Source organism: Rhipicephalus microplus, chromosome 8 (assembly GCF_043290135.1).
Source record: "Rhipicephalus microplus isolate Deutch F79 chromosome 8, USDA_Rmic, whole genome shotgun sequence".
NCBI classification, from domain to species: domain Eukaryota; kingdom Metazoa; phylum Arthropoda; class Arachnida; order Ixodida; family Ixodidae; genus Rhipicephalus; species Rhipicephalus microplus.
The window spans coordinates 51,490,616-51,511,403 of record NC_134707.1 but is presented as its reverse complement, the minus strand read 5'-3'; the positions used below and the strand labels follow the sequence as shown (position 1 = coordinate 51,511,403).

At 46.1% G+C, this 20,788-nt stretch overlaps 6 non-coding genes across 6 annotated transcripts; all 6 read left to right on the top strand.

Annotated features, from left to right (window-relative positions):
• Window positions 1-10,624: 10,624 nt before the first annotated feature.
• TRNAL-CAG (transfer RNA leucine (anticodon CAG)) lies at window positions 10,625-10,708 on the top strand. Its single transcript has one exon. It is a non-coding gene; the product is annotated as a tRNA-Leu (tRNA).
• A 142-nt stretch (window positions 10,709-10,850) lies between these two features.
• Window positions 10,851-10,934, top strand: TRNAL-CAG (transfer RNA leucine (anticodon CAG)). Its single transcript has one exon. It is a non-coding gene; the product is annotated as a tRNA-Leu (tRNA).
• An 875-nt stretch (window positions 10,935-11,809) lies between these two features.
• Window positions 11,810-11,893, top strand: TRNAL-CAG (transfer RNA leucine (anticodon CAG)). The gene has a single exon. It is a non-coding gene; the product is annotated as a tRNA-Leu (tRNA).
• Window positions 11,894-13,101: 1,208 nt separating this feature from the next.
• Window positions 13,102-13,185, top strand: TRNAL-CAG (transfer RNA leucine (anticodon CAG)). The gene has a single exon. It is a non-coding gene; the product is annotated as a tRNA-Leu (tRNA).
• Window positions 13,186-13,364: 179 nt separating this feature from the next.
• On the top strand, window positions 13,365-13,448 carry TRNAL-CAG (transfer RNA leucine (anticodon CAG)). The gene has a single exon. It is a non-coding gene; the product is annotated as a tRNA-Leu (tRNA).
• A 142-nt stretch (window positions 13,449-13,590) lies between these two features.
• TRNAL-CAG (transfer RNA leucine (anticodon CAG)) lies at window positions 13,591-13,674 on the top strand. The gene has a single exon. It is a non-coding gene; the product is annotated as a tRNA-Leu (tRNA).
• The last annotated feature ends 7,114 nt before the right edge of the window (window positions 13,675-20,788 follow it).

Sequence of the window (20,788 nt, the reverse complement as noted above, 5' to 3'; positions counted from 1 at the left end):
TGTGCAACATGTTCATAAAGTTAAGTGGTCGTTTGTGTTCTCCTTGTCCATTCTTGTAAATTCAGTGTTGGGCTAAGGTTTATGAACACTGACTTAACGTAAGCCCTTACTGTGACAAGTGTGTTAAAGTGAGCTTGAAAATTGACCTCATAATTAGAATGCCCAAGTTTTATTCAATTTGTGCATCTACTTAATGAAAGTACATTTATAACAGAGGCATTTCGTCAATGGCGTGGACTTTGCGTGTTCCCACTAGCCCTTTTTGCTGGGCGTAACGCTGCATCATTTGAGTGAAGAGTGCTACTATATTTATTTATTGATTGATTTCATTTTTTCGGGTGATAAAGGTATACATTGCCGGCGTTCAGGACAAAAGGAGGTGGTTCGGCTCCTGACGTGGTCCTGCTCGCGCTGAGCGTTGCGGAGATCCATCGAAACCGGCCCTTCGATGTTTCGTTTTTCTTTCTTGCTTTATTGATCGCATACTTCGTTTACAACCCATCTTACTAGCTAGACACGGATGCGCTGGGGGACAGGCTTTCCATGGAAGCCAGCAAGGCACTAGGACCCAACGTTTTTAGACACTAAACGTTGCTAGGACCGTTCCTCGTGAGGTCATGTGGATTGTTAATGTGGAAGTGAGTGTAATGGACGTGACGCAACATGGGGCGACAGCCAAGTAGTGGAGTATCAAATGGACCGCCTGGGCATCGTCCAAATTCGCTTGCCCAGATGATGTCGGCGTAGAAGCAACAGGCCATCGTCATAGGAGCGTTGTCGGGCCCACTGTAGAGGTCGTAGACCTCACCCAAGGTCTCCAGGGCTACGTTTACTGGCCCGCGCTCATTAACTGGGGTCTTATCAAACTCTTTCTCTACACCGACCGCGTTTCTTTCTTAATAAAGGATCGATTTCATGCACCGTGACCTTCTTTATGATGGTAGGGTTTACAGCTTACTCTTCCACGATGCCTCACCGGAGAATACGCTGTTCTTTTTTTTTTTTTTGTATGCTTAGTGACGTCTGCAGATCTGCCAGCGTTCTTTCCTGTTGAAAAAGAAAGGTGTAAAAAGGTAGTAACAGCGGAATTCACCCCTGGCACGTTTACCGCCTTTCGCTAACGTTGTCTTCAGAGGTAGTAAACATTCTAGTTACTGCTAACGTCGGGGTTAGTATTTGCTTCCGTGTGTGACGGGTTAGTGAACATTATAGGCATGAACATTACCATAGGCGTGCGCGTGCAGGTTGCAAAGTCTGCCCTATGCTTGGACAGAGGAGGGGGGGTGCTGCTGAACTCCACCCTACCCCCGGGAAGGTAACCCTGTGCACGCTCATGGTTACTACCTCTATTACCTGTGGTAGGTTACGCTTTATAATTGTGACAGCGTTCGGAAACATTTGGCCAAAGTGTCATTGTCTTAACTATTGTTGGAATAACAATTTTATGCTATAGGTCGTGACGTATGTACGTCCAGGCAATAAGCTTTGACGATATGGGTGCAAAGCATGAAATGCCAGTTCGAGCTCACCTGTACAACGTACGCTATACTCCAAAGTAGAGATATATGTGTGTCCTTCGTGTTGCTGTTGTAGTGGAGCATATGCTGTTAAGTGCGTTGGTCTCGCAGAAGTCTTCATATTCGGCGCATTCCTACGCGTGTGTACGTGTTATCGTCATTTATGGTTTATTCATGCCGTCATGTGTAAATTAGTGTCTAAAGAGGTCGTTGCGGTGCGTATGTGAGCGCTCTACAACGGAGTCAACTTGCAAATAGGGCGATGGTACGCGCATGCCCGCAAGCTCCCACTCAGTTGGTACTTTCGTCTACTAGGCAGTAAAAGTTCGTAAGGATGCTATCCCACATCAGGGCACTTCACATTTCACTTCACATTTCACTTTTCACATTTCAATTCACACATCACATTTCACTTCACATTTCACTTCACACTTCACAGGGCAAAAGGTCTTGCTCGAACGTATTTTCGGAAGGTGATACTTACCAGGTCGCATGAAGAGACAACACAGTACGGTCTCACTCAGTGACGTAAATTAAAGGGGTCAGCACCTCCTCCCTGTGTTCAGGCGGGGTGGGAGGGTGGTATCCCATGCAAGTGTCCCCCACTCGAGATTTATCTTCTCGATGTCTCATTTGAATTTCTTTGCAGTCAAGCACAACACACTCTCCGTAAAACCAACTCTCAGATATGAAGCACTTTAATTTAGGAGAATTGAGGTGCTTCTAGCAGGTAGTTCGCAAGATGGGTGATACCTTTATATGCGTTAGCACAAGGAGTGCTCCTGCTTTGATTGCACCATCTTCATCAGCACCAGCCTGATTAATCCCATTGCAGGACAAAGGCCTCTCCCATGTATTTGGTCCTGTGCTTGCTGCTGCCACCTTATACCCGCAAACTTCCTAATCTCACCTGCCCACGTAGCGCTTTGTCCCCCCCCCCCCCCCACGCGCTTGACTTCTCTTGGAATCCAGTTTGAGATCCTTAATGACAAGCCGTTATCTTGCCGTCGCGCTACGTGCCCTGCCCATGGCCATTTTTTCTTCTTGATTTCGGCAATGATGTCCTCGACACCCGTTTGTTCCTTGATGCATTCTGCTCTCTTCTCGTCCTTTAGTGTTACACCTATCATTTTCCTTTTCTTCGCTCGCTGTGTCGTCCTCAACTTAAGTTGGACTCTGTTAGTAATCCTCCAGGTTTCTGCTCCGCAGGTTAGTACCACTAATATACAGCAGTTGTAAACATTTCTCTTGAGGTATAGTGGAAATATACGAGTCTTGATTTGAGAATGCTTGCCGAATGTGCTCCACCCCATTCTTATTCTTCTAGTTGCTTCAATCTCGTGGTTTGGCTCCGCGGTTACCACCCGTCCTATGTAGACGTAGTATTTTACAACTTCAAGTGCACTAATACCTATCTCGAAGCGCTGTTCACTTTCGAGGTTCTTGTACATTACTTTCGTTTTCTGCAGAATAATTTTAAGACCTACCTTTTTGCTCTACTTGTTTAATTCAGTAATCATGAATTGCGATTCGTACCTTGAATTACTCAGCAATGCAATGTCATCGGCGAAGTGCAGATTACTAAAGTACTCTCCATTAACTCTTATCCCTAACTGTTTTCACTCTAGGCCTCTTAAAACCTCCTGTAAGCACGCGGCAAATATAGCATTGGGGAGATCGTATCCCCTTGTCTTACGCCATCCTTTATTGATATTTTGTCACTTTCTTTGTGGAGCACCATGGCGGCACTTGATCTGGTGTAGATTTCTTCCAGGATGCTTATACATGCACCGTCGACGCACTGATTCCGCGGTATCTGCATGACGGCTGATATGTCTTCTGAATCAAAAGCCTTCTTGTAATCTATGAAGTTATGCATAGGGTTTGAGTGTATTCTGAGCATTTCTCTGTTACCTGGTCGATAGTATTAATGGGTTCGATTGTTGAGCCGTCTTCATCCTAATCTGTAATAAATGGAACGAAAAGGAATTACAGGCCTACCGGCTTGCTCTCCATCGTATGCAAGGTATTTACAACTGTAATTACCAACAGAATTAAGACAATAGAATTCAGTCAACCAAAGGAATTTCATTGCAATGTCTTAACCCAAATGAAGCAGCTGGGAAAATTTTCCTGCCAGCGAGTTGCTGCTAGAGAGTAACTTTGCGATGTGATGTTGCTTATGTAGTGTTGTACACTCAGCGCCATTTCTTTTGACCACGTGTGATGCCTGCACTCATTTTGTTGTTGTTGTTATTATGTGTGGATGCATAATTTTGTTTTATATGAATAAAAATAAAGCATATGTATAAAAGGAAGTCATTGCAGAATGCGTCCCTCTATAGTAGTCTTTAGGAATCTACACCAGTGGTCTCAGGATTATGATTATAATGTTGTAGGTAGCCGGCGGATTTAGCCTCACATTATTTGCAGGCAACGGCCCCGCCTGGTTTCCTCTTGGCTAACTGTAACTAATCTCCTTTTGTTTGTTTGTTTTTTAACTAAGCACGGGCAGCTGCTCCTAAATAGTCGCGCATAACGTGACGTAAGCCTGCCGCCCCGCCGCGGTGGTCTAGTGGCTAAGGTACTCGGCTGCTAACCCGCATGTTGCGGGATCGAATACCGGCTGCGGCGGCTGCGTTTCCGATGGAGGCGGAAATGTTGTAGGCCCGTGTGCTCAGATTTGGGTGCACGTTAAAGAACCCCAGGTGGTCAAAATTTCCGGAGCCCTCCACTACGCTGTCTTTCATAATCATATGGTGGTTTTGGGACGTTAAACCCCGCGTATCAATCAATTCATCACCAGTCTCACTTTCATTTTAAGCTTGTCGCTGTAGTAAAGTTACCCATATTGTGTTACTACGCAAGCAGTAAATATTTTTATTAGAACGCACACCCTCAGAGCTGTTATGTATAGTGCCACTGTTATTTTTAAGAGCATGCACGTAAATTGCGGGCACAATTCAGCTCGCCGTTTGCACAATCATAGACGATCTGTCAATCGATCTGTTGGCTAGGTGATCTGTTGACTGGTACAGGTGGCCGTGGTGATTGGTTGGTGACTTATAGTATACTGACATGAACCAAGTTTTGCAAGGCTATCCGGCCTCTCGCGTTTCAGCTTATTGTATCCGGTATGGCGCTAACGCAAAGAAATTTCGCGGATAAACTAGAACTCTTTATTGTTCAGACCTATATACCGTCAGAAAGAGACCGCTATCTAGAGCTGCTCAGCAAGTTCGCGGTATGCGGCTTTGTCCACCAAGGTGGAGCAGTGATCGTGGTGATCTGCTGCTGACCTGAAGGTCACAGGCTCGATACCGGCTGCGGCTGCATTCATTTACATCGCTTCAAACATGAGCGCGCGACGTAGACAAATTTGATATGTGACCTTTAATTTCCCAAAACCACCGTACGATTGGGAGAGACGCCGTATTGAAGGGCTCCGGAAATTTTGACCACCTGGGTTTCCTTAACGTGCACCCGAACACACGGGCCTACATCTGAACACACGGGCCTACAGCATTTTCGCCTCCATCGAAATTACAGCCGCCGCAGCCGGGATTTGATCCCGCAACCTGCGGGTCAGCAGCCGAGTTACCTTAGCCACCGCGGCGGGGCCGTGACGTAGACAAGGACAGCTAAGACACTGACGCGGTATTTGAAGCAAGGATAGATAAGGACAAGGACAGATAAGATACGGTATTTCAAACTGTCATGTCTCATGTATCACAAACTAAAGCCCAATCAGCCATTTCGATAACTCCATTTAAATAATGGTAAAACGGTAAAGGCCCGCGTCGGTGCACGCTAAACAACAGATGGTAGACGTTTCCGGAGCCATCCACTATCTCCCATAATGACATCTTGGTTTTGGGAGCTAAAAGCCCAGATATGGATACAGCTACTGACCTTTAATTCTGTCGGCCAAATTAGTCAATATGTCGTGTACTTGAAAAATACGGAAAAGCAATTAGCTAAGTGATACTATAGAGTCCCCGACGCACAATGTGGGTTTCTCGGGACCTCGGACCCGGGACCATACGGTTCCTGCCGGTGCACCTTCGTCGTAGCGAATTGTGGATGATGGGAAGTGGACCTTCGCGCAGGTATAATGGATAATTAAGGTAGTTGCCTCTCTGATGCCGCTTGCGGGCGAAGGTTGCGAATGCGTTATTTATTGCGAGTGGATGACCTGGTGTGTTCCGCGTGCAGGCAAACAACGTCGGGCCAGGCCGTAGGGCGGCAATGAGAAACTGCAGTGGGTTTGCTTACTTGCTCACCGTTCTTTTTGTTTGTTTTTTTCAGACGCAGCGCTTGGTTCCGAATATGAGAGTATGAGGACAAGGTTTACTCGCGTACATGGTGCTTGGGCTCTGTTCTTGGAAATGAGCTGGACCGTGAAGAGAAGTCGTCCGCCTTTTGCTGATGACTTCACTATACCACGCGTTTAAAATTGCAGGTGTTCACGAAGGGGTTCCGAGTAAAGTTGGCACTGAAATCACAGAGCAGTCCATTTAGCGCTACTGATATAACGAAGTGAATTGAAAGTTATAGAAATAGCGTGGACCCAAGTCATTTAACGTATCGAAATGCACTTCTTTAGAGTTTACGGGGAACGCTCAGCATGAGCAGAAATTCGCGAACGCTCGACACATGTGTAGTCCCGCTTTCAGGTTGTGCATTGTAATCAGAGATGGCGGTATTACTGCTAGGAAGTAATTAAATTATTATTGTCAAGAATTTTGTCAAATGCGTTTAAATGGTAATATCACTTATCCAAAGAGTGGATTTTTTTTCGAAGTTAACAAAAGGCATCGAAGAAATGTTTAGAGTTTCGGTGCAACACTTTTTTGTGCCTTGTTCACGTGCGCTTGAGGTTTAGCACTCAGGTGAACTTGTGCCTAGGATTCTAACACTAAAGTGGACATATAATGCTGCGGCTCCACTGACGTACTTTTGTCACCGAAGTGACGTTGAAAAATGCATACTTACAGATCGTGAAGAAAAAATCTAGGAAGACAAGAATATCTTGCATGGAATCGAACCAGCAACCTCTCGATCCTATGCGTCCAGCGCTTACCATTACGCCACAGAGCGTACGTTGTCTGGAAGGCTAATGGCAAGCAATTAATATACACCATAAACCGTTTGAATTATATAGTCCATAAGCCGTTCGAACTAGCCGAGAGAATTGAGCTATCTGCTATTGTTTCACAACTGAAGACTCTTCTTAATATTGTAATACGCTCGCACTATCTCCAGGTGTCATGACACTGCTCTAAAATTGTCTTCCGCTGAAATAAAACTATAGACGAAAGCGGGTGCCTGACCTGTTGTGTCTTTTCGTCGTCATCACTCGCTTTGTGCTAGAAGTACGTATTACAAAAAGTAATACTTTTTGTATTTTTTGTGATGTTATACCTATATGTTTATTTCATATTTGTTGTGCATGATTGACTGCCATTCCCGCTACTTTGTCAACTTGTGAACGGGGTCAGGACTTCGTCAGGCTCTTGAGCTTTTAGTCCTGTACTCCACCTTATCTAAAGGAAATAAAATGATTGATTGATTGATTGATTGATTGATTGATTGATTGATTGATCTCACTTGCCAGGCAGCTCCTGTCAACCTGCTGCGCGGCACCCGGTCGCATTTCAAATGTCTTGTGCTTCTAGTGAGATCAAAACTTCGCAGTCTCGGTTCATGTGGCCGGAATCTCGTGCGATACATTTTGTAGGTGAGTGTGCGGGCAATTACTCTCGGCACTTCCTGTGTTCGAACCGCATTCGGGCGGCTTCAACATCCGCGCGACGAGCCCGCATACGTTCTATCCCCGAAGGCTTCGTATAAAACATCGCACGGGTGTATTGCAGAGACGATGTCAGGGCAATGGCTGAGGCAGGGTAGACTTTTAACTCATAGCGACAGCTCTACAAGCTGCCAAAGAGTAAATGGGCAATGTCATTGAAAGCCGTTTCCCACGAAACAGAGACGGTGTGTACAGACACTTTGTACCATACATGTCGTTACACTTCGAGTCCCTAGGAGTTTCTTTCTTACTGAAAAATCTTGGAATTGTAGTTATAAAAAAGAGGAAGGCTCAATTATAGCGATCACGGTTGCCTGTCCTAGAAGTCTGCGCAAGGAGAGAATTGTCGAGAGACAATATCTGGGGTTTAATGCCCCAAAACCACAATACGATCATGATAGACGCCGTAGTAAAGCGCTTCGGAAATTTCTGCTATCTGGGGTTCTTTAGCGTGCACCTAAATCTAAGTACACGGGCCGCAAACATTCTCGCCTCCATCGAAAGTGCTGCATTTCCGATGGAGGCGGAAATGTTGTAGGCCCGTGTGCTCAGATTTGGGTGCACGTTAAAGAACCCCAGGTGGTCGAAATTTCCGGAGCCCTCGACTACGGCGTCTCTTATAATCATATGGTGGTTTTGAAACGTTAAACCCCACATATCAATCAATCAATCAATCCTCCATCGAAAGTGCAAGAGCTGCAGAAATGTCAAAAAGAAAATAACGCCAAGCGTCTATGCGAATAGCAGTCGTTCTTTAATGGGGAGTTCTCACTGCTTTCCCACGGAGCCCCCCTCAGTACAATTAACGCCATTCGGAAGTTGCAGCAGTCCCTTTCTCGCAATCTTCAGATCATCGAATGTGGAGAGAGTTAATTCAATCGTTTACCACTGTCGTCACAGCGTAGTCGAATAAGTGCGATTGACTTGGGGCCAAAGAGATGCACCACCGCGTCCCGTCAGGATGGCCGAGCTGTCCAAGGCGTTGCGTTCAGGTCGCAGTCCGCTCTTCCGGGTGTGGGTTCGAATCCTTACAGTAATTCTTCCTCGAAGCCTGCCGTGTCATGTCAAGTAAATCACAAATTATAGAGCCGCTTTCCTCTACGCATCGACTAAGTGTGGTTGACTCAGTGCCACAGAGATGCACATCCTTGTACCGTCAGGATGGCCGATCTTTAAGCTTCACACAGGCACACTACCTGCGAAAACATGGTTTGAACAACGAGGCATGTTTGTGCCGTGGGGACGGAACTGTATTTTGTGTCACAAAGCAGAAACTACGGAACACGTTTGTATTGACTGTTGGGACGCGGGTATTTATTGGGATGTGGTGAAGAGAACTTTGAAGGAGGAGCTACCAATCGACGCTTACGGTATTCGTTTTCTGCTTGTTCCAAGAAAATGCTGTCCCGTTTGACCTCTTCATGCTTCTAGGTCTCCATAGCATATGGAGGTCACGTATAAATGTACGAAATATTGAGCCCCAAGCGCGATTGGTTAAGGCCATTTTGTTGAACACGTACCGAAGCTAAGACAAGTGCTGGAACACCGAGGGGCAAGCGATGAAACGCTTAGTTTGTTAGACACATTGAACGCGTTAAAGGTGCATAAGTGAATACACCCAACCTTACGCACGTTGGTGGGTGATGTGTGGCGTATGTATATATGTATAAAAGATGTATTGACACTGCAATAGCGAGGTCAAGGTTCTCGCTTATGCCGATGATATAGCTGTCTTTTGCTCGGATGAAAGCAGTGTGCACGAAGCAATTGCAGACGCTAAAGACTTCTGTAAATCAACTGGGAGCGTCATTAGTTTGACGAAATGTATCGGCTTCTGGCACGAAAATTGGGAGCATGCCCCAGATGCGGTTGGCAGCATACCTTTTAGCTCATTGCCCGAAACTATTTAGGAGCGCCCCTTGGTCAATACAAAAGCAGTAAAGACTACTGTGCGGATGAAGCACAACGAGTAAATATGCAAACAGAAAAGCTGGGTGGACATAATTTCTCCATGTTTACAAGAGCGACTGTTTGTAATGTCTTGTGTCGATCGCTAAAGTTTATTACGTGCTGCACGTGTTAAGCATGGCTAGAATCTCAGTTCAGAAGCTGCACAGGATTTTCGCAGTTTTTATCCGGAGGTCATCTTGGGAACGCATGAGCCGTTCCAATATTTTTCTTCGAGTGAAAAACGGTGGCCTGGCACTATTGCATTTGTTCTTCAAGCAAATTGTCTCAAGATTCTTTTTTTCTTACGGGACCAGAGTGATCCTTTTCTTCGTACGGTAATCTGAGAGCGATTACAAGAGCCTCTTAGAAACTTTGTTATATCAACGTTTTTCTTGAAAGCACAGAAATTGTCCACCTTCTTATGTGAAGTTGTCTCTTCAATGGAAATTCTCAAGGCAAGATTTTCTTTGCAATACTTGTTCGGTTGTGACGCCATGCACAACTCGGGCCCTGCACGTGATGTGCTTAAGCGGGTAAAACGAATGACAGTCAAACCATCAATGAAATCTTTCTTTTTTTCAACCGCACACGGGCGTCCTTCCTGCGAGGTCACAGTTGCAGCGCAAAGGCCTCTTTGTTGGGCGGTCGGTTAGCTGTCATATCTGTGGAAAACCAGAAACCATCGATCACTTGTTTCTGGACCGCCTTGATGCAATGTTCCTCTGGGATGTGCCTCGACGGACGTTGGAAAAAGACTTACCATTAAGCCTCTTTGGGATTCGCTACTTGCCGTGCGCCGTAGGTGATGAAGTATTATGCGATATGCTCATGCTCATGTGTATGCATAGTGTCTGGTGTACGAGAATGAACGTCAGACATGCGCATTTGAAAGTGTTTCAGGCCAATCATTAGTTTTTGGAACACGTGATATGTGTGCGAGATGTACTGCAAGCAATAAGCGATACCCCAGAGTAAATAACACTTCTGAATAAATTTGTCAAGGTTGAGTACTTTTTAAAGTAAACAATCTAGCTGAGCAGCTAGTGATCTGACAATGATGTGCTGCATGCCTGTTACATTCATGTACTTCTACTGAATAAAGGAAATGAAAAAAAGAAGGTGAGGATGGCTGAGCGGTCCAAGGTGCTGCGTCAGGTCACAGTCCGGCCTTCCGAGTGCGGTTTCAAATCGCACTTCTGACAGTAACTTTTTTTTATTTTTTAAAGCCTGCCATGTCCTGTCAAGTATATCACAAATTACAGAGCCGCAAATTTTCTTTTTGCTCTATTTACGAATCGACTAAGTATGATTGACTTGGTGCCACAGAGATGCGCATACGTCTTCTGTCAGGATGGCCGAGCGGTCCAAGGCGCTGCGTTCAGGTCGCAGTCCGGTCTTCCGGGCGTGGGTTCAAATCCCACTTCTCACAGTTACTTTTTTCTTTTTCTTAAAGCCTCCCATGTCTTGTCAAGTAAATCATAAGTCACAGAGCCCAAAACTTCTTTTTCCTCTATTTACGAATTGACTAAATATGATTGACTCGGTGCCACAAAGGCGCGCATTCGTGTTCCGTCAGGATGGCCGAGCGGTCCAAGGCGCTGCGTTCAGGTCGCAGTCCGGTCTTCCGGGCGTGGGTTCGAATCCCACTTCTGACAGTTATCTTTTTTCTTTTTTTAAAGCCTCCCATGCCTTGTCAAGTAAATCATAAGTCACAGAGCCCAAAACTTCTTTTTGATGCGGAGCATCTAATACTCGAGGCTTGTGGTGCGGCGCCGTCCGCAAGCTTCCTCCTCCTTCTTCCACCATCTGTGCATCCCTTCCTCCTCTACACACCGCGCGCGCTTCACTCCTCCACCATCTGTGCACCCTTCCTCCTCTACACACCACGTGCGCTTCTCCTCTTCACGAACATTCGCTAGCTGTATAATGTAGCGCGTATGCGCCGTCACGCTTCGAGAACATCGGCAGCTGACGCGCGCGCATGCGCCGCCGCGCTTCGAGAACATCGGCAGCTGACGCGCGCGCATGCGCCGTTGCGTTTCTCCCCCTTCTCGAACATTCGACAGCTGACAGTGCATGCGCCGTCGCGCTGTATATATACTCAAGGTCGGCGCTCGCTCGCTCAGTTGCCGCTCGTTGGTTGGTTTGTACGGCGCGTCGACGTCCAAGGTCGCGGTGAAATGAATTCCAACGAATCCACAAACACAATGATCGACGTCCCTTCGACCAGCGCCGCCCTTTCGCATACGTGTGTACGTGTTCACTCATTTAACACCCCCTCCTACAACCACGTTAACCAATTTAGCCATCGACCCAAGTAAGTCGCAATTTAACACCCCATTTCACAACCACGGTAACCAATTTAGCCATCGACCCAAGTAAGTCGCACTTTAACACCCCGTTAACCAATTATATGCTCCGCATTCTCCTCAGTGTTCCCCCGAGGGAAGCTGCGGGCAATTTTTTCCTCCGTTTACGAATTGACTAAATATGATTGACTTGGTGCCACAAAGGCGCGCATTCGTGTTCCGTCAGGATGGCCGAGCGGTCCAAGGCGCTGCGTTCAGGTCGCAGTCCGGTCTTCCGGGCGTGGGTTCGAATCCCACTTCTGACAGTTAAATTTTTTTTAAAGCCTCCCATGTCATATCAAGTAAATCATAAGTGACAGAGCCGCAAACTTCTTTTTCGTCTATTTACGAATCGACTAAGTATGATTGACTTGGTGCCACAGAGATGCGCATACGTCTTCTGTCAGGATGGCCGAGCGGTCCAAGGCGCTGCGTTCAGGTCGCAGTCCGGTCTTCCGGGCGTGGGTTCGAATCTCACTTGTCACAGTTACTTTTTTCTTTTTCTTAAAGCCTCCCATGTCTTGTCAAGTAAATCATAAGTCACAGAACCCAAAACTTCTTTTTCCTCTATTTACGAATTGACTAAATATGATTGACTCGGTGCCACAAAGGCGCGCATTCGTGTTCCGTCAGGATGGCCGAGCGGTCCAAGGCGCTGCGTTCAGGTCGCAGTAAAGGCGATGAAAATATCGCCAGGTGCTAAGAATTTCTTTTTTAAATTACATACCGGTACGCTGACCGTCAAAACCTGGATGGCTGCAAAGGGGTTTTACGTTCCTTGGGGCACGCATTGCATAATATGCAGAAAGGAGGAGACAATTGAGCATGTATTCATTGACTGCTGGGATGCTGTTTTTCTTTGGGACGTGCTCTAGCGCACGATCAAAAAAGATTTCCCCATTGATGCATATGGCATCCGCTATTTGCAAATACAAAGTGACGACGGTACCCCATATGATATGATAATGCTTATGGCTCTTCATAGCATTTGGAAATCCAGGATGGCAGCCATGCACTTTGATGTAGATGCACGAGCACCCACGCAGTACTTCAAAGAGTATATAAGAAATTTTGTGGATGAACAAAAGTTGGAGGAATTCCCCCCAGAATGGTTGCCGCGCGTCGAATTACTATCGACGATAAAAACATTTTAACAGATGCGTGGCCACATCTTTGAGCCACGGTTTTTACAATGGTTTGGATTGTGTTGTGTATCAGTTAATATGTGTATTGTTTACGTGAGCCGAAAACAGGCAATAAAGAAAAAAAAAGTGGGTTCGAATCCCACTTCTCACAGTTACTTTTTTCTTTTTCTTAAAGCCTCCGATGTCTTGTCAAGTAAATCATAAGTCACAGAGCCCAAAACTTCTTTTTCCTCTATTTACGAATTGACTAAATATGATTGACTTGGTGCCACAGAGGCGCGCATTTGTGTTCCGTCAGGATGGCCGATCTGTAAAGAAAAAAAAAAAACGTCAGGATGGCCGAGCGGTCCAAGGCGCTGCGTTCAGGTCGCAGTCCGGTCTTCCGGGCGTGTGTTCGAATCTCACTTCTCACAGTTACTTTTTTCTTTTTTCTTAAAGCCTCCCATGTCTTGTCAAGTAAATCATAAGTCACAGAGCCCAAAACTTCTTTTTCCTCTATTTACGAATTGACTAAATATGATTGACTTGGTGCCACAGAGGCGCGCATTTGTGTTCCGTCAGGATGGCCGATCTGTAAAGAAAAAAAAAAAACGTCAGGATGGCCGAGCGGTCCAAGGCGCTGCGTTCAGGTCGCAGTCCGGTCTTCCGGGCGTGGGTTCGAATCTCACTTCTCATAGTTACTTTTTTCTTTTTCTTAAAGCCTCCCATGTCTTGTCAAGTAAATCATACGTTACAGAGCCGCAAACTTATTTTTCCTCTATTTACGAATCGACTAAGTATGATTGACTCTTTGCCACAGAAATGCGCATTCGTGTTCCGTCAGGATGGCCGAGCGGTCTAAGGCGCTGCGTTCAGGTCGCAGTCCGGTCTTCCGGGCGTGGGTTCGAATCCCACTTCTGACAATTATCTTTTTTTTTTAAAGCCTCCCATGTCTTGTCAAGTAAATCATAAGTTACAGAGCCGCAAACTTCTTTTTCCTCTATTTACGAATCGACTAAGTGCGGTTGACTCGGTGCCACAAAGATGCGTCTTCGTGTCCCGTCAGGATGGCCGAGCCTAACTTCACAGACTGTTAGAGTCCTCGTTGTCGCGGGAGAAAAGGAAATGTCCAACTAGTTGCCCCACAAACAAGTGGGCTAAAGAATACCCGGAAGGTGTGAAGGTAGACTAGCTGGTCATGGTTCATAATGAATTGAATGGGGCAGCATTAGGACGAATACACGAACGAGAAAAGACACAGCAAGTGCTGCTCGCATCGATTAAGTATGGTTGACTCGGTGCCGCAGGACTGCGTATTCGTGTCCCGTCAGGGTGGCCTAGCGGGGGTTCCACTTCCGGCCGCTGAAGCCAACGAACGTGTAATGGCATGCTCAAGTGGAGCGACGACAGTGGCCGGTTTGAGCCGCGGAAACAGGTCTCTTGAAGATAACAAGGACTATGAAGATGTATTGCCAAGCCTTCGTGCAGGATTTATTGTTTAAATATGGTATTTTTGCATGCTGGCGTACGAGTACGACCATGATCGAGTCAAAGAACTCCGCGACACTCTGGCAAGCCTGCGTTTACTCCCCGAAGTGGTTGCTTTGGGGGCGTGTAGGATGAGTCATGCGTGGGTAGTAACTTTCAATAACATGTACGCTGTCAAGACGATTCTTTCGCACGGCAATATCAAGGTAAAAAAATGCCGTTGTCTCGCCATAGATCCGGCAAAATCAAGATGTGCGTTTGAAGGTGCTCTGGCAGCTGCGCAATGTTGGTGATAAATAAGTGCGACGTGCGTTCTAGCCGTACGGTCAAGTGACTGATGTCAGCGTGGAGCGGTGGCGTGTGAACGGCATTAGCGAGAAAGGCTCCACTACCTGCGTTGTGACATTTCTTTTGAAGGTGGACGTCATAATCGATGACCTGCCCCGTCAAGTGAACGTAAGCGGTGACCAAGCTTTGGTGGTTCTTGCGAGCATAGCGCCAGTGTGCTTACGTTGTCGAGTAAAGGGGCACACACGGCGTGATTGCCGCGTGCCACGCTGGCGCACCGGCCGTAGATGTGGCCAAGGGGAGAATGACTACACGCCATCTTATACCAGCGCGTTACAGGACCCGTGAATGGGAACGATCACAGAGTTGTTCATGAATGAAGATGAGGTTTAAGAAGGAGGGAGCTCGACTGTGAAAAACAGAACAGGTTACCCCAGGATTGGTGAAACTGAGCAAGCGCAGTGGGACTTCGAATGAAAAAAATTCGTCGACAAGGCATCTGAGCGAGAGCAATGGGAGCTGTAGTCACCAGGCAAGCCCGTGGAGTACCAGTCTTCTGTGAAGGATCCCAGTGACGCAAAGGCATTGCAGGGTGACATTGAAGTCAGCGACAGTGGAGACAGTCGACTAGCTGGAAAGCGACCGAGAGACATTGGTGGTGAAGACGCGACTGCTTCCGGGGACTGTGGTGGAAGAGAACCACCAACTAAGGCCTCGGGAATAAGGTGACCACGGTTGAAGCCACGGCCGAACTTACACAAGCCACGGGCGGAGGCCAAGCAGCCTTCGCAAACGCAATCTCTGACTTGAGGCTTGTGTGCTTTGTACGGAAGGAAAGTAAGCCGTAAGTAAGCATAGTTTGCACAACATACCTTGTAAAATGGGGAGTAATTGGCGTACAGTTCTCCGTAAAAAAAAACTACGTCTTTTCTTTTTGGGAAGCGTTCATCTGGATTAAGCACTGAGTGTTTTGTACGCTCAAAAAATAAAAACATAGCTCGCAAAATAAAAACAACATTATGTGTCACTGCATTTACGGTAGAGGTTTTATGCTCCAGGAGGCGAGATTATCAGTTACGTCTTTTTGTTTCTTTAAAAAAGACGTTGATACCGCCGCCATGCAATAAACGAAAGTTGAATCTGAAGAGCAGATTGATAACATATTTGCGATTTTTCGCTCTATACCTACAGTATATGTGGTTGTCATTCTCAAGGTACATCAGGTGGATGCCTTGTCTTTATTAAAAACACAATCTTGTTGAAGAAAGTGCACAAAGGGATACTGAAGCATGATTAATTGCGTGTGATTTTCTCTTTCCTGGCGTCAGATGGCCATTGTGTGCATATATACGCCAGATAAAACGAGATAGGACAGTATTTTTGAAAATTTTGATATGTGTTTATGGTATAAGAGACAGTTATATTTCTAGGCGATTTCAGTTGTGTGTAACGTCGAATACAGAGCATGTAAACGCTTGTACGCAACTATAGTGCCTTAGTTCTTATTTGTACGCAACTATAGTGCCTTATTTGAAGGCCTGTGAGCGAGATTCAGAAGACGTGCGGTATATACTATCACAGGGTACACGCCACTTATTACCAGTTCAATAGTCGAGCTAGGCTCGAGAAAGCGTGTATGTGTCTACGTCACTACTTCCCCTGAGCTAGGACTACGCAGTGAAGAATGTTTCATCTAGTGAGCACAGTCTAGTCATGTTCACCATTAATAAAAACAAGCCGAAATTCATTTGGGGACTCCAGAAATTTAATCGCAGTCTAGGATGACAAGTTTGTAGAAAATGCAGAAAAGTAAATGAAGTGGTGAAAGACAGTACAATTATTCTAATTGACACATGGGAGATGTTTCAAGAAAAAAAGTAAGAAATAGGAGCAATTGACAGGTCAGCTTCAATAGAACACAGCAAATTAATAGAATAAAGAAAACTGAAATGCGAACTATATTTTTTTTGCAATGACAAGAATGTACGCAACTAGGCATATGCGTAGTAAAAAAAACCAAAGAAGTCAAAAAGAAACTTACAGGCCACACATATGGAAAGATACAGAGGAGCCGTGGTATGCGCCTGCGCAGACAGGCTTAGGTGTGGCGAGGTTCCTGCGAAACATGCAGTCGTAGATGAATGAGCTACGCGACAAGAAAAGACATAAGCGTACAAAAATAAAATCACGAAAGATAAATCGCAGACATAGCACGCTTTCGTGGAATATTTCTAAATGTGTTGGGGGGTGGGTGATGGGGGCACAAAACTGGACAGTGGCAGGTTTACAGTGCTCTACTGTCATGTCTATAACGATGGTGCGTCGGGCACGGGACAGCACGAGCGACATCTGCAGTCGCAAATACACCACATCCGAGCATCCGTGGCGCCATAGTGACGTGCCTGCTTTGCAATACTGATCCCTGTTTATCACCGTGGATGTGACAACAGCTTTGACCGTTGAAAGCGCTCTGGGTGGTTTAGCGAAAAAGCAAGCATAAAAGAAAACTAAGCGAACCGTTCTCGTTGTGGATGATATCGGGAAGCGAGAATAAGTTTCGAGTTTTTCGAGTATAAAAGGCGCCCATCTGGGCCATTGCTGGTTTCTTTCTTTTTTTCTCTCTCTTCTTCGCTTCTGTAATGTTAACAGCGCTTCGATGGCAGAAACAGTCGTCGCGGCCGCGGAGATAAAGACGGCTGGAAACTGCAAGGCCGGCACATCACTGGCGCCGCGCATGCTCAGATGTGGCGTATTTGTGACTCCAGATGTTGCTCGTGCTGTACCGCGCGCGACGCACCGTCGCTAAAGACATGACAGTTGAACATTCTATAGACAGTCGGCATTTCCTATCACTGATGCCGAAGCTTGATGAGGACACAAAAGCAAGATTAGAAGCAGCTATTAGATTAGAAGCACTCGGTCCAGATGGACCATAGGCGTTGAACTCATTCAGAATACTTGTGGCAAAAAATTTGCAGAATATGCGACGTGAGGCATACGAAGGTAAATATTTACCTGTATCTTTTTCGAAAAACATGGTGTAAATCTCTAAAACTGACGAGCCACAAAAAAGCTGTCTGTCATATCTTAGTCTTATAGACCAAGAACCTATATATGTTGACTACAAAATATTCATGAGCACTTTGACCAGGAGGATTCAAACCACGGTTGAAGAAATAGTCGGACCACATCAGACCTTTGGCATAAAGGCAGGACAATTGCGATGAACATTCACACTGCAAGAAACATTTCATAATGTTGTGATGGTGTCGAGTGCAGAGTAGCTATGCGGCAAAGCGATCTATAGTGAAGGCATTTGGTCGCGTGAACTGTGACGTACTTGTGAACATACCTTCCTATGTCAACAAAGGGTCTGTGGGTTCGAAGGCATACGTACGAATGGCATACAAGGGATGGTCTAGTGGCTAAGGTACTCGGCTGCTGACCCGCAGGTCGCGGGTTCGATTCCCGGCTGCGGCGGCTGCATTTCCGATGGAGGCGGAAATGTTGTAGGCCCGTGTACTCAGATTTGGGTGCACGTTAAAGAACCCCAGGTGGTCGAAATTTCCGGAGCCCTCCACTACGGCGTCTCTCATAATCAAATGGTGGTTTTGCGACGTTAAAACCCACAAATCAATCAATCATACAAGGGATGCGCTACAGGATCGTGATACGCAAACAGTGTAATGATAAGCAGTTTTGTGATAAACGAACGTGTAATACTTTCGGTTTAACTTACTATTTTTTTCACTTGTTTTTTTTTGTATAGTGCCACGCGCGTTTCTTATTTTCACTTTTGTTTGATTTGGTTTTCGCCCACAAAGACTGGGTCAGGAATGCTCAGCGCAAACAGCATCTCATTTTTCGAGAAGGTTTGCGATTATTGTAGATCGTTCTGTCAAGATTACACGCAAGACGCGAACACTCGAGATTATTCCAGAGCTTGCGCGAAGAACAGTGATAAGGCTGGAATATTTGTCGACACATGTATAAATGCCACCGCGCTTCGCCGCTTGTCATCTTCTTCGTCACTATGAGTGCCAGTGTCTGGCTGTAATCTGACGTTCTTTGGCCCACCGTGATGGTCTAGTGGCTAAGGTACTTGGCTGCGAACCCCCAGGTCGCAGGATCGAATCCCGGCTGCGGCGGTTGCATTTCTGATGGAGGTGGAAATGTTGTAGGCTCGTGTGCTCATATTTGGGCGCACGTTAAAGAACCCCAGGTGGTCGAAATTTTCGGAGTCATTCACTACGGCGTCTTTCATAATGACATGGTGGTTTCGGGACTTTAAACCTCACACATCAATCATCAACCTTTCTTGTACGTGGCCACAAGTTTGGCCCACTGAACAGTTTAACTTGAACACCCAGTCTGCTGCCTTGGTCCGCATCACGACCGCGTGATTATATTCTCCAATTTGGCATGTGCACGTACACACACACGCACACACACACACACACACACACACACACACACACACACACACACACACACACACACACACACACACACACACACACACGTGACAATGTTCAATGCATGTGTCCACATGGGGCGTTTAAGGTAGATTGAAGTAATCATTATTACTATATATCATTTAATGATATTAAAACTCATCGCATGGCTTTACGAAGCTTTGCAGCCACCTTGTCGCGCTTATGACGTCTTCGCAAATGGCGTTATGCCGTCGTGCAGGATGCTGTCACAGCCGTAATATATTGCGTGACTCGGACACGGTCTCACTCACGGTCATGGTATTCTTCGCAGTTTTCTTTTTGTCCCGTCGCACACGAGGAAGTTGCGACTCATTCGAACTTTTAAAGCTGCGAAAAGCTAAGCAGAAAATACCTGCGATGACTGTTTGAACTTCCGCAACATTTTTCGCTCAACAAGCACACGTTGGTTCAATTAATGTTTATTCCATTTCTCTCGACACACCATACATACATACACACATACATACATACACACATACATACATACATACATACATACATACGTACGTACGTACATACATACATACATACATACATACATACATACATACATACATACATACATACATACATACATACATACATACATACACACATACATACATACATACATACATACATACATACATACATACATACATACATACACACACACACACACACACACACACACACATACATACATACATACATACATACACACACACATACATACATACACACACACACATACATACATACATACATACATACATACATACATACATACATACATACATACATACATACATACATACATACATACATACATACATACATACATACATACATACATACATACATATCTCGCGATAAGTCGATGCAAATAGCTTGATACAGACACATATGTACGCACAGTTGCGTACCACGCTGGGAGTAGCGTGACTGGCGCGGACCATTTCGTGGAGCCCACTTCGCACCATTCGCCGCTGACGAAGAGTGGCGCGACTGCCCCGCTAACTGGGAGACCGCGGAAGGCAGCGCGTGGGTGCGTTCCACAACAGCCGCCGGAGACAGGCTTCTTCCGCTCGTGCAGCGCTTTATTTCCGTGGGAATCGGCGGAGGCCCTCACTGCATACGTTAGAGATGACGTCACCGGCGTGTGCATGACGGCGGGTACTACTGTGGTGCAGCGGGTGACCGCTGTGGTCGTCGAGCCACTATCGTACCCTTCTCCTCGCGCCCTCTTTTACTACAGCGGTTTCTCGTTTTACGTTGCGCTTCACGGTCGCGCTCTTGCGTCCTGGTTCAGTCTCTCCATTTACTTCGAGTCTGCCACGGTGAATGGGTGGCTAAGGTGCTCGGCTGCTGAGCAGAAGGTCACAGGTTCGATCCCGGCAGTGGGGGTCGCATTTCGGTATAGGCGAAATGGTACAGGCCCGTGTACTGCACCATTTCAGTGCACGTTAAAGAACACCAGAACGTAAAAAAATTTGGAGTCCTCCACTACGGCGTCTGTCGTAACCATAACGTGTTTTTGGAGTGCAAAACCCCAGATAACATTTATTTATTTATTTTCAATATTATCACCAGTTACGACGTGACGCCACTCAATGTAGGAAGAGGCGCCTGGGAGACCCAAAAAATGTGATAGCGAGCCGCTTAGGGCGAATGCGAAAAAATCGCAGCATATCAACGGAGTGAATGATCACGAGGAGAAGGAGAAAAACTTTATTCTTCCCAAGAGGGAAAGGTGCGGTGGTGGAGTGTCAGAGGAGCCTACCCA